We start from the raw sequence: 11,313 nt of genomic DNA, 5'->3' as shown, positions 1-11,313 counted from the left end.
GGTGTGATGGTCAATTTGCATATCACCCCTTTATTATATAGGACTAGAGGCCTGGTGCACGATTCATGCACCAGTGGGGTCCCTCGGCCTGGGCTGTGAGGATTGGGCCGAAACCGGCTCTCTGACATCCCCTGAGGAGTCCCAGATTGTGAGAGGGTGGTTCTTGTGTGACAAACCCTGAAATTGGGCTCCCTCCTCTCTAGTTCTGGGTGCATCACCCAAGAACTGCAGCTGCCAAGTCACTGCAGCTAGGCAGCTCCTGCATTGAGCATCTGCCCCCTGGTGGTCAGTGTGCGTCATAGCTACTGGTTGGACAGTCAGACAGTCACTTAGGCTTTTATATATATAGATGGACTTTCAGCTTTAACAGGCACCCCCTCGCCCAAATTAATCTGTTATATTGAGGATCGAGGTTTTCCTGTACAAATAAAACTACGAGCATTTGTTGAAGTTTTTGTATGGACAAATGCTTTTTATTTCTCTTGGGTACATCCTTAGGACTAGAATGGTTGGATCATATGGTAGAACTGCTAGACTGTTTCCAAAGTGGTTGTACCATTTTACATACTCACCAGTTGTGTGTGAAAGTTCTAGTTTGTCCACTTCTTTGTCAACACTTGGTCTCTAATTTGAGACATTCTAATAGGTCTGTAGTTGTATCTCATTGTGGTTTTAATTTGCATTTTCCTAATGACTAATGTCATTGAACATCTTTTCATGCTCTTATTCATCATCTTTATATCTTTGGTGATATGTCTTCAAATTGTTTGCCCATTTTTTAATTGTATGGATTTTTTTTTTCCATATTGAGTTTTGAGAACTCTTTATACATTCTGAATACAAGCCTTTTTATTGGATATGTGATTTGCAAATATTTTCTTCCAATCTCTGGCTTACATTTTAATTCTCTTAATAGTGTCTTTTGAAGAGCAGAAGTTTTAAATTTTAATGAATTCTGATTTATGAACTTGTTTGTTTGGTTTTTATGGATTGTGCTTTTAGTGTGATGATGAAGAAACCTTTGCCTAACCCAAAGCACTGTGGTTTGCTCTTATGTTTTCTTCTACAAGTTTTATAGTTATGGGTTTTACATTTAGGTCTCTGTTCCATTTGGGGTTAATTATTGTATATGGTGCAAGGTATGAATTGAAATTCAGTTTCTTATGTGTGGAGATCCAGTTTTTCCAGCACCATTTCTTGAAAAGACTTGTCTCTTTATGGAGTTGCCTTTGCACCTTTGTCAAAAATCAGTTGTCTGGCCTGGCCAGTGTGGCTCAGCAGTTGAGCATCAACCTATGAACCAGGAAGTCATGGTTTGATTCCCAGTCAGGGCACATGCGGGGTTATGGGCTCAATCCCCAGTGGGGGCCATGCAGGAGGTAGCGGATCAGTGATTCTCATCATTGATGTTTCTATCTCTCTCTCCCTCTCCTTTCCTCTCTGAAATCAGTAAAAAAATATTTTTTAAAAATCTGTGTATGTGTAGATCTAATTCTGGGCTCTGGTTTGTTCCATTGATCTGTTGGTCTATCTTTATCCCATTATCTTGATCACTGTAGATTTATAGTAAGTGTTGATATCAGGGTAAGATCTTGAACATTGTCCTTCTTTTTCAAAATTGCTTTAGTTCTAGGTTCTTAGCATTTCCATATGCATTTTAGAATCAATTTATTAATTTCTACAAAACAAAACAAAACACAAAACCTACTGGGATTTTTATTGGGGTTGTATTGAATCTATAGATTAATTTGGGGAGAATTGACATCTTAGCAGCATTGAACTTTCTGACCCATGAACACCATAGGTCTCTGTATTTATTTAGATTTTTAAGAATTTCACCAATGGTATATAGTCTACAATGTATACATCTTTCACATCTTTTGTCAAATATATCTGTGAGTATTAACATATTTTTGGTGCCATTGTAAATGGTACTTTTTTTATGGTGTTTGATTTTTTATTTTTAAATTTTTTATTTAGCTTAATTATGGTAAAACTAGAGGACCGATGCATGAAATTAATGCAAGAGTAGGCCTTCACAGCCGCAGCTGCCTGGATCCTTCCCTCCCAGCCATGGCTGCAGCCCCAGCTTCATCCTGGAAGGACATCCAGAAGGACGTCCAGTCTAATTTGCATATTATGCTTTTATTATTATAGATATACATAACATAAAATTTACTATTTTAGCCATTTCTAAGTGTACAGTTCAGTATTGTTAGGTAAATTCATATTGTTGTACAAACATCACCATCCATCTTCTTAATATTTTTCATCTTGTAAAACTGAAACTCTGTACCTGTTAAACACTGACGCTCCCCCTGGCTGTTATGGCTCAGTGGTTGAGCATCGACCCACGAACCAAGAGGTTGCTGGTTTGATTCCTAGTCAGGGCACATACCCGGGTTTCAGGCTCATTCCCGAGTATGGAATGTGCAGGAGGCAGCTGATTGATGTTTCTCTTCTCTTGCATCCATGTTTCTATCTCTCCCTCTCCCTTCCTCTCTCTCAAACAAACACACCCCAAAACAGTGACTCTCTATTCAGTATTTAACCTTTTTTCACTTACCATAATGTATTCAAGGTTCATCTATGTTGTAGCATGTGTCAGAATTTCCTTCTTTTTTAAGGTTGAATAATAATCTATTATATGAATATTCTATATTTTGTTGATTCATTCATAGATGATTGCTTCTTAACTTTTGGTTGTCAGTAATGCTGCTATAAGATGGTGTTACTTTTTAAATTTTGGTTTCCAATTGTTTGTTGCTAGTATATATGATTTTTTTATATTGATATTGAATCCTGCCAGCTTGCTAACCTGACTTATTCTAGTAGCTTTTTTGTAGCTTCCATTGGATTTTATATATAGACTGTGATGTCATCTGCTAATAAAGACAGTTTTACTTCTTCCTTTGTAATCTTTATGCCTAATTATATCCTCTAGTATAATGTTGAATAGAACATTAGATTTCCTGGTCCTGATCTTCAGGGAAAAGCATTCAGTCTTTCCCAATTACTCATGATGTCAGCTGTCGGTTTTTCATTGACCTTGATCAGGTGAAGGAGCTCACTTCTATTCCTGAGATTTTTTAATAGGAATGGATGTTGGATTTTGTCAAATGCTTTTTTGTGTGTTTATCAAAATGATCTATTTTAGGTTTCTAAAATGTTGAATTACATTGATAGATTTTTAAATGTTATAACAACCTTACATTCCTGAGACAAACTCCACTTGGTCGCGATGTGTTATTTTTTATATATATTGTTGAATTCTGTTTGCTAAGTACGTATTTGTTAAGAATTTTTGCATCTATGTTTATGAAGATAGTTTTTTTGTAATGTCTACAGGATTTATAATATACATCTTTAACTTATTATAGTGTGCCTCCAAGTGATATTAGTAGTATATTTTTATTTCTCTCCTTTCTTTGTGCTGTTATTGTTAAAAATTATACATGTTATAAACACCATACTACATTGATATTATTTTTGTTTGAACAGTCAATTTATCTTTTAAAGTAATTAAACAATAAGAAAAATATCTTAACTATTTACCCATGTAGTTGCTATTTCCAATGCTGCTCATTTCTTTGCAGAGATCCATATTTCTACATGGTATTATTTTCCTTTATCTGAAGGACCTTAACATTTACTGTAGTGTAGGTTTGTCTGCTGATGCTAACCTGACTTATTCTAGTAGCTTTTTTGTAGCTTCCATTGGATTTTATATATAGACTGTGATGTCATCTGCTAATAAAGACAGTTTTACTTCTTCCTTTGTAATCTTTATGCCTAATTATATCCTCTAGTATAATGTTGAATAGAACATTAGAATTCTTTCAGCTTTTATATGTTTAAAAAGTTTATTTAGCCTTTATTTTAAAAATATATTTTGACTTTCTGATCTGCCATCTGCGGTGGAATCAAGGCCAAGATGCAGATTTTCATGAAAACCCTTATGGGGAAGAACATCACTCTCGAGGTTGAATCCTTGGACACAATAAAAAAGGTAAAGGCCAAGATCCAGAATAAGGAAGGAATTCCTCCTGATCAGCAAAGACTGATCTTTGCTGGCAAGCAACTGGAAGATGGATATTCTTTGTCTGACTACAACATTCCAAAGGAGTCTACTCTTCATCTTGTGTTGAAACTTCGTAGTCGTGCTAAGACAAGGAAGAGGAAGTCTTAAACATCACTCCCCAGAAGAATGAACATAAGAGAAAAAAGGTCAAGCTGGCTGTCCTGAAGTACTACCAAGTGGATGAGAATGGCAAAATCAGTTGCCTTCGTTGGGAGTGCTGTTTAGATGAATGCTGGAGTTTTTATGGCCAGCCACTTTGACAGACATTGTGGCAAATGTTGTCTGAACTATTGCTTCAACAAACCAGAAGACAAGTGATTGTATATGGGTTAATAAAAGACATGAACTAACAACAACAAAAAAATTTCCATTGAAATAGAATTCTAGTTAATTTTTTCTTTCAGTACTTTAATGATGTTGTACCATTGTCTTCTCATTTCTATTGTTTCTGCAAGAAATGTGCTGTCATCTTTATCTTTCTTTCTCTCTTTTTTAAAAAATATATACTTTGTTGGTTTTTTACAGAGAGGAAGGGAGAGGGATAGAGAGTTAGAAACATCAATGAGAGAGAAACATCAATCAGCTGCTTCCTGCACACCCTCTACTGGGGATGTGCCCGCAACCAAGGTACACGCCATGCCCTTGACCGGAATCGAACCTGGGACCTTTCAGTCCGCAGGCTGACGCTCTATCCACTGAGCCAAACCGGTTAGGGCTATCTTTCTTTCTCTTTATGCTACGTTTCTCCCTCGCCTTCCCCAACTACTTTTTAAGATTTTCACTTTATCACTGATTTTGAGCAGTTTGATTATGATATGTGTTTGTGTAGTTTCCTTCATGTGCCTTGTAATTGGAGTTCACTGAACTTCTTGAGTCTGAGGGCTTAGTTTTCATCAAATTTGGAAAATTTCAGCCATAAATCCTTCAAATATTTTTTCTGTTCCCAATTTTCTCTCTTCTTTCTTTAAGCACTCTAATTATATGTACGTTAGGCCACTTGAAATTGTCCCACTGTCCATGGATGCTTTGTTCATTTAAAAAGGAATCTCTTTTTTCCTCTTTGTTTCATTTTGGAATTTCTAGTACTATGTCTTCAAGTTTTTCTTCTGCAGTGTCTAATCTGCCTCTGATTCCATTCAGTTTATATTTTCATCTCATAATGGGTAGTTCTTATTCTAGAAGTTCAATTATAGTCTTTTTAAAAATATGGTTATAATAATTGTTTTAATGTCTTTGTCTACTAATTCTAACGTGTGTCAGTTTTGGGTTGGTTTTGATTGATTGCCTTTTTTCCTTATTATGGATTATAGGTTTTTGTATGCCTAGTAATTTTTTATTGGATGCCAGACGGTGTGAATGTTCTTGTTGATTGCTGTGTATTAAATATTCTTGAGCTTTGTTCAGGGATATAGTTAAGTGACTTGGAAATAGTGTGATCCTCTTGGGTCTTGTTTTTAAGATTTGTTAAGTGGGACCAGAGCTGTGCTCAGTCTAGGGCTAATAATTCCCCACTGCTGAGGCAAGACCCATTTGTATATTTTACTCAATGCCTAGCTTTTCCAACCTGTTAGGAATAGGCACTTCTCCCAGACTTGTGTGTACCAGGCACTGTTACTTCTATCCTTTTGAGTGTTTTTCCTCCCAGCCTTGGGTAGTTTCTGCACATTCATGTGATGATCAGAACTCAGCTGAATATTTGAGGGGGCCCTTTAGAGACCTTTATAGTGCCCTCTCTTTTCTGATGATCTGTTCTGTGAACTCTGGCCGCATGATTATCCCCGCACTCAGCTCCATCTCCACAACTAAGGGAGTCTTTTGGAGTCTGACTGGTTCCCTTCCCTGGGCTGTAGTTTGGAAACCCAACTGTAGGGCTGAGGTCCTTTGTTTCCTGTCTCATGGGTATCACTGTCTTTGTTTCCTGAGATCTGATATCTTTAAAACCATTTTGTATATTTTATCTATTTTTCTGTTATTGTTATTTCAGTCAGGAAATTAAATCTGATCTCTATTATTCCATCTTGGTCCAAGATGAGGATTTGACTTTAATTCCCTCATTCCCACCTTTCCACCTTTTAATGCTGCCCATCTTTCAGTCCATCCACTCTAGGTACATCTCATTTTTTTTTTCCTTCACTCTACTGTCCGAGTTTACATTGTTATGGTATAATAAACTATGATGACTTTTCCTTTCCTGCACCACTTTTTGCTCTCCCTGGAGTTGGTTTTTCTGTTTGCTTAGTTTTCTATGTATCTTTCAATGAGTCGAACTCTCCAGTCACTGTCTAAATTTATCAAGATGTTATTTTCCACTCGGTATTCTATCAGAGCCATCTTTCTGAAGAGGTTTCAGGGCCTTGTGTCCTGGAGCAGCATGGACTGGTTGCTTTCTATCACGATGCTTAGCTGTCCTCTTGGGATCTCTCTCCAGCATCCTGGGCATTTCCTTCCCAGCCCTTCTGTGTTGGGATCTTCTGTTTCCTGTATCTTGTGTCTTCTCCTTTGTTGGTTTACTCAGTAGTTTTAGTAGAGCACATCCTCTCAACTGTCACAGGCCCATCAGCTTTCCAGCTTCCAAAGTTTTGTTGTGGGTTGTCTCTACTGTTCTTATCCTTGGGGACTTCTGCCATTCAAAACTTTCTCCTTTTTAAATTGTAATATTGGTAGAGTTTTGGGAAGGAGTGAAATTATGTGCATGTTTGCAATCTACAGTCTTCTCTACAGTGGTTCTCAACCTTCTGGCCCTTTAAATACAGTTCCTCATGTTGTGACCCAACCATAAAATTATTTTCGTTGCTCCTTCATAACTGTAATGTTGCTACTGTTATGAATCGTAACGTAAATATCTGATATGCAGGATGGTCTTAGGCGACCCCTGTGAAAGGGTTGTTCAACCACCAAAGGGGTCGCGACCCACAGGTTGAGAACCGCTGTCTTAGAACGTTTATCCCCTCTTTAACCTTAGAGAATCCATGAATTCATTCAGTATCTAGCGTACATTTAATGAATAAGACCCCGGCTCTATCCACCATGGGCCTGCATCCTTGAGCCAAGCAATGTAGTACAGAATTCTGGCTTCATTTCTTACTTTCTGGGTGATCATGGCCACCTCTTCAGAGCTAGTTTTCTTATCTGTAAAATGGGAATAATGTAGTAAGGGGTGGGGGTTTAAATCGGCCAATGAAAATAAAGCTTTTAGTAAAGAACCTGCACATAACCTGGGTTTTCTTGAGAGCCCAGACTGTGACTTCTCCTTTATACTTCCCCCAAATCCTAGCCCAAGGTGAAAACATAGTAGGTATATGAGTGACTGAGGAGGGGTGTAGGGTGAGAGGTTTGGCCTGGTCTCTCCTTTAAGCAGTTGTACCTCCTGAGGAACCTGAAGCCAAGGGCCTCAGCAGGTATGAGAACACTGGGTTCTTCTTATCTCTGCCTTTCCTCTGTGTGCTGTCTCCTAATGAGTCAGGTCTCCTCTCTGGGCCCCTGGCCTTTACTAGTCCCTGATCTTGGCAGGGCTGCTGCTCCTCCATGGTCAGAAGAGAATTACCATCACTCTCAATTGTTGGCCTCCCCCAGCTCCTGGAGATTCATTCCCTATGACAGGTTCTTAAGTGCCTTGGACCAGGCAAGTCCCTTCCAATTTAGGGTCTTGGTTTCTCTATTGCTAAAATGGGTGGGCAGGATATGGTGGGATTTATGGTATCTTAAATGTCTTGAAGTCCCTGACATCTCTCTCCCAGGTTCAGACCCTTCGTCTCCTGGGCCCGGCAGCCTGCTCTGCACTGGATGTACCTAGCTCCTGGGGTTCTGTTGTAACATGGGGATGAGCAGTCCCCCTCGCAGAGTAAATGATTTACAATACACAGCTCTGGCTTTCCCCACCCCACCTCCAGGGCCCAACAATAGGCCACTTCAGCTCTAGGCTCTCCCCAGGGGTGGGGGTGGGGTGAGGCCTGAGCCAGAATGCGGGTGACTAGCTGGGCGTCCTCTGCCCAGCCCTGGAAGAGCTCTGGGAGTGCCGGGCTGCTGGAACTACATCCTTCCCTTGCTCTGAGACACTGCCGGGCCTTGGTGCCATGCTGGTGTCTGGGCCAGAGGATTGGCATGGTGTGCAGAAGACCCAGGCAGCTGCAGGAATTTACCCGGTCACTTGAGTGGTGTTTGTGTTGCGGGGAGAGGAGTGCTTCAGGAATGCATTAGGGCTCTCAGTGTCCTGTCTCGGAGTGTCAGGATTGGCACGCCAGTCTCTAGCTGGTGGAGCATGAAACAGTTACAAAATACTTTCAAGGCCAAGTTGGTACATGCGGGGAGGTGTTGAATTCAGTGTTGGTCTGTGTCATGATGTTTAGTCAGATCCTTTCCTCTGTGAAGATCCTTACGCCTCTTTCTCCATTGTGGTCTAAGGAAATGAGGCATAGGAGGGTCCCTCTGTCGGATGTCTCTGCCTCTGCTTCTGTGCCCTGCCTTTCCTCCCTGTCACCCCCCTTTCCCCTTCGGGTCCCCCCCCTCCCTCTTTCCCCCTTGTCCCCTCTCTTCCTCTCCTCCCTGTCCCTTTCTCTCTCCTCCATTGAGAAGGCCTTCCTGAGAAGGGAAGGCCAATGCAAGACTCCCCTTCTGCCTGAGTGACCGGCCATGTTGTCCCTGGGGCTGAAGTGGCTTTGTGGGAGCAAAGTAGCTTAGTGGGCCTGGGACAGGAGGGGCTGTAATGAGTTTGGCAGCCCCTCTTTCCATGAAGGTGCTTGCTTTACTGGATTTGAAAACATGGAGACATTTGAAGGGAAATGGTAAGAGATGGAGTTGGACAAATAGACAAGGAGTGGATCCTGAAGGGCCTTGTATTTGGTTCAATGAGGAGCTACAGAAGGCTTTAAGCAGGGAAGGGACTTCAGATCTGTGCTCAGATGACAATAATAACAATAGGCAACTGTGTGCCAGGTGCTGTGCTAAGTATGCCATTCATGATCTCATTGAATCTACACTCTATAAAGGAGGTATTATTTATCCCCATTTTACAGATGAGGAAATTGAGGCTTAGAGGTTAAGTCATTTGCCCAAAAGTTGCCCAACTAGAAAGTGACAGAGCCAGGATTTCAGCCCAGGCCTGCCTGCATTTTGATCCCAGTGGTATTGATGGGAGGAATCATAAAGAGGCAGAAACAACAAGATTTTGTGGCCTGCCTAGGGAAGGTAGGATGGCTGTGGGGGGCAGGGGTGAGGTTTCTAGCTTGGGTGGCTGGTGTTGGCTTGTGATTTTCAATCAGGATACAGGGGCACCCATGAGCTAGGTTTAAATGGTTCATGATGAGCTCAGAATTAGTGGTACCTACCTACGCGTCCTCCTGGTGGGGCTGTCCTGTAATGTGTAGAAATGTGGGTCTAGAGCAGCGGTTCTCAACCTGTGGGTCGCGACCCCTTTGGGGGTCGAACGACCCTTTCACAGGGGTTGCCTAAGACCATCGGAAAACACATATATAATTACATGTTGTTTTTGAGATTAATCACTATGCTTTAGTTATGTTCAATTTGTAACAATGAAATTGGGGGTCACCACAACATGAGGAACTGCATTAGGAAGGTTGAGAACCACTGGTCTAGGGCTTCAGGAACTCGGGAACGGAGACAGATAGCTCATGGTGGTAATTGGAGTTCTAGGAGGAGAGGTGATGACCCACGGATAGAACATCCATCGAGAAGGGAGAGTTCAAAAGTCTTAGGAAACACCAACAGTTAATGAGAAGGGCGAAGAGGCTTTAGGGCTGGACTCAGGGCCTGTGGGCCCAGCGCTGCTGCCAAGTATGCCTCAGCCTTGCCAGTCCTCAGGATCTCAGATGCCAAGCTCCCCTGGGAGGGAGTGGGCCGCTGTGTCCTGGAGATGGAGAGGGTGTGAACAGCCATGGTATGTATCTGAATCATCCCCTTCTCTCCTGTGGCCCCTGGCCAGCCTCCTCCTCAAACCAGTATGATGTCAGACCTGGGCTGACCTGAAGGTGTGGGGCTGCCTAATGCATTCCCTCTGGGATGAGGACCTGAGGGGAACCAGCCTGGCCTGGATCCAGAAGCTTGGGTCCTGCTCACAGAGGGTGAGTTGAAGCTGCCTGGGCTTGGTGGGACTGACATGTAAGGCAAGATAATCCTCTGGCTGAGAGAGGAGCTACCAGCATTACCCAATATGTTGTTTTTCCTCTAGGGCTTGGAGAAGAGGGAGGGCAGAGGTGGCAGAGGGCTGGCTTGGAGGTGGGACTGGCATATATTCCCGAGAATACGGTAGATTGTTTTGGAAAAATCCTCTTGGCCGGAAATTACATGTCACGTCTGCTCCTCAGTATGGATTTGTCACTTCACTGATGCTGTTGGAGAGGCTGGGGGAGGGGGGTGAACAGCAGATTCCTGGCTACTCCTGCTCCCTTTTAGAGATATGGGGGCAAGTTACAGACCAGAGAGGTGTGCGAGTGGGCGGGATTCCCCAAATCCTAGAGGCAGGTTGGATCTGTGGATATCTTTATAACAAGATGGCAGGGGGCTTATAGGGGAGGAGGAAGGGAGAGAAAAGCTGGAAGGAGGAATGGTTTGGATCAGACCCTTCACCCAACCAGGAGAAGAAAGAACGGGCCTGGCATTTTCAGCCTCTCTTTCTCCACAGCCATCTGACTCGGGGTTCTTGCAGCTACTCCCAAAACTAGTTTCTGTCGTAGCTGCAGTAAGACGCAGAGGAGCTTCTGCCTCGCATAAACCGCTGCCTGGCAGGGGCATACTTAGGGTTGCGACCGAGCTTGTGAGGAGGGGGAGCCTTATGGAAAACTCACCTAGTGCCCGCCTGGGATCTCGCCTCACTCTTGAGGTTGAGTGTGTGGCCGGGTGTCTCAGCATCTCTCTCCTCCTAAAAGGGGTGAAGTTCCCTGAGCTCAGCCGTAAATACCTGTTACTGTGGAGTCAGTGGATGCTTCAGATGCCAGCAAAATGAGAGGGTGTGCGTTCGCCTCGAAGCCCTTGGGGCTGGCGGGGAGGAGGAGCCTCTGCAATGGGGCTTCCTCTGCTAGCTGTGGCCTCACCTGGATGCTGGGTGACAGTTCGTGGTGGGCAGGTATAGGGGCAGCTCCTCCGGCAGGCAGTGTGGGCACGCGGGGCGCTCTTCGGAGGCCGGAGAGGTCAGCCCCAGCATCTGCCCTGCCCTCGCGTGCGCACAGCCCGGGCTATCTGGGGGAGGGGGCGGGAGGGAAAGGTCAAGCCGGCTACGA

General features: G+C 43.0%; 1 long non-coding RNA gene and 1 pseudogene across 1 annotated transcript; one reads left to right on the top strand and one right to left on the bottom strand.

Annotated features, from left to right (window-relative positions):
• LOC102245036 overlaps window positions 1-4,445 on the top strand; it is a 10,693-nt pseudogene extending 6,248 nt beyond the window's left edge.
• A 2,614-nt stretch (window positions 4,446-7,059) lies between these two features.
• On the bottom strand, window positions 7,060-10,986 carry LOC106727294. Its single transcript, XR_001363463.1, has 2 exons — window positions 10,882-10,986; window positions 7,060-7,210 (listed from the first exon to the last, which is right to left on the bottom strand). It is a non-coding gene; the product is annotated as an uncharacterized LOC106727294 (long non-coding RNA).
• Window positions 10,987-11,313: the final 327 nt, after the last annotated feature.

This window comes from Myotis brandtii, unplaced genomic scaffold, assembly GCF_000412655.1.
Source record: "Myotis brandtii unplaced genomic scaffold, ASM41265v1 scaffold4, whole genome shotgun sequence".
Lineage (NCBI taxonomy): Eukaryota > Metazoa > Chordata > Mammalia > Chiroptera > Vespertilionidae > Myotis > Myotis brandtii.
This window is presented reverse-complemented; position numbering and strand designations above follow the sequence as displayed.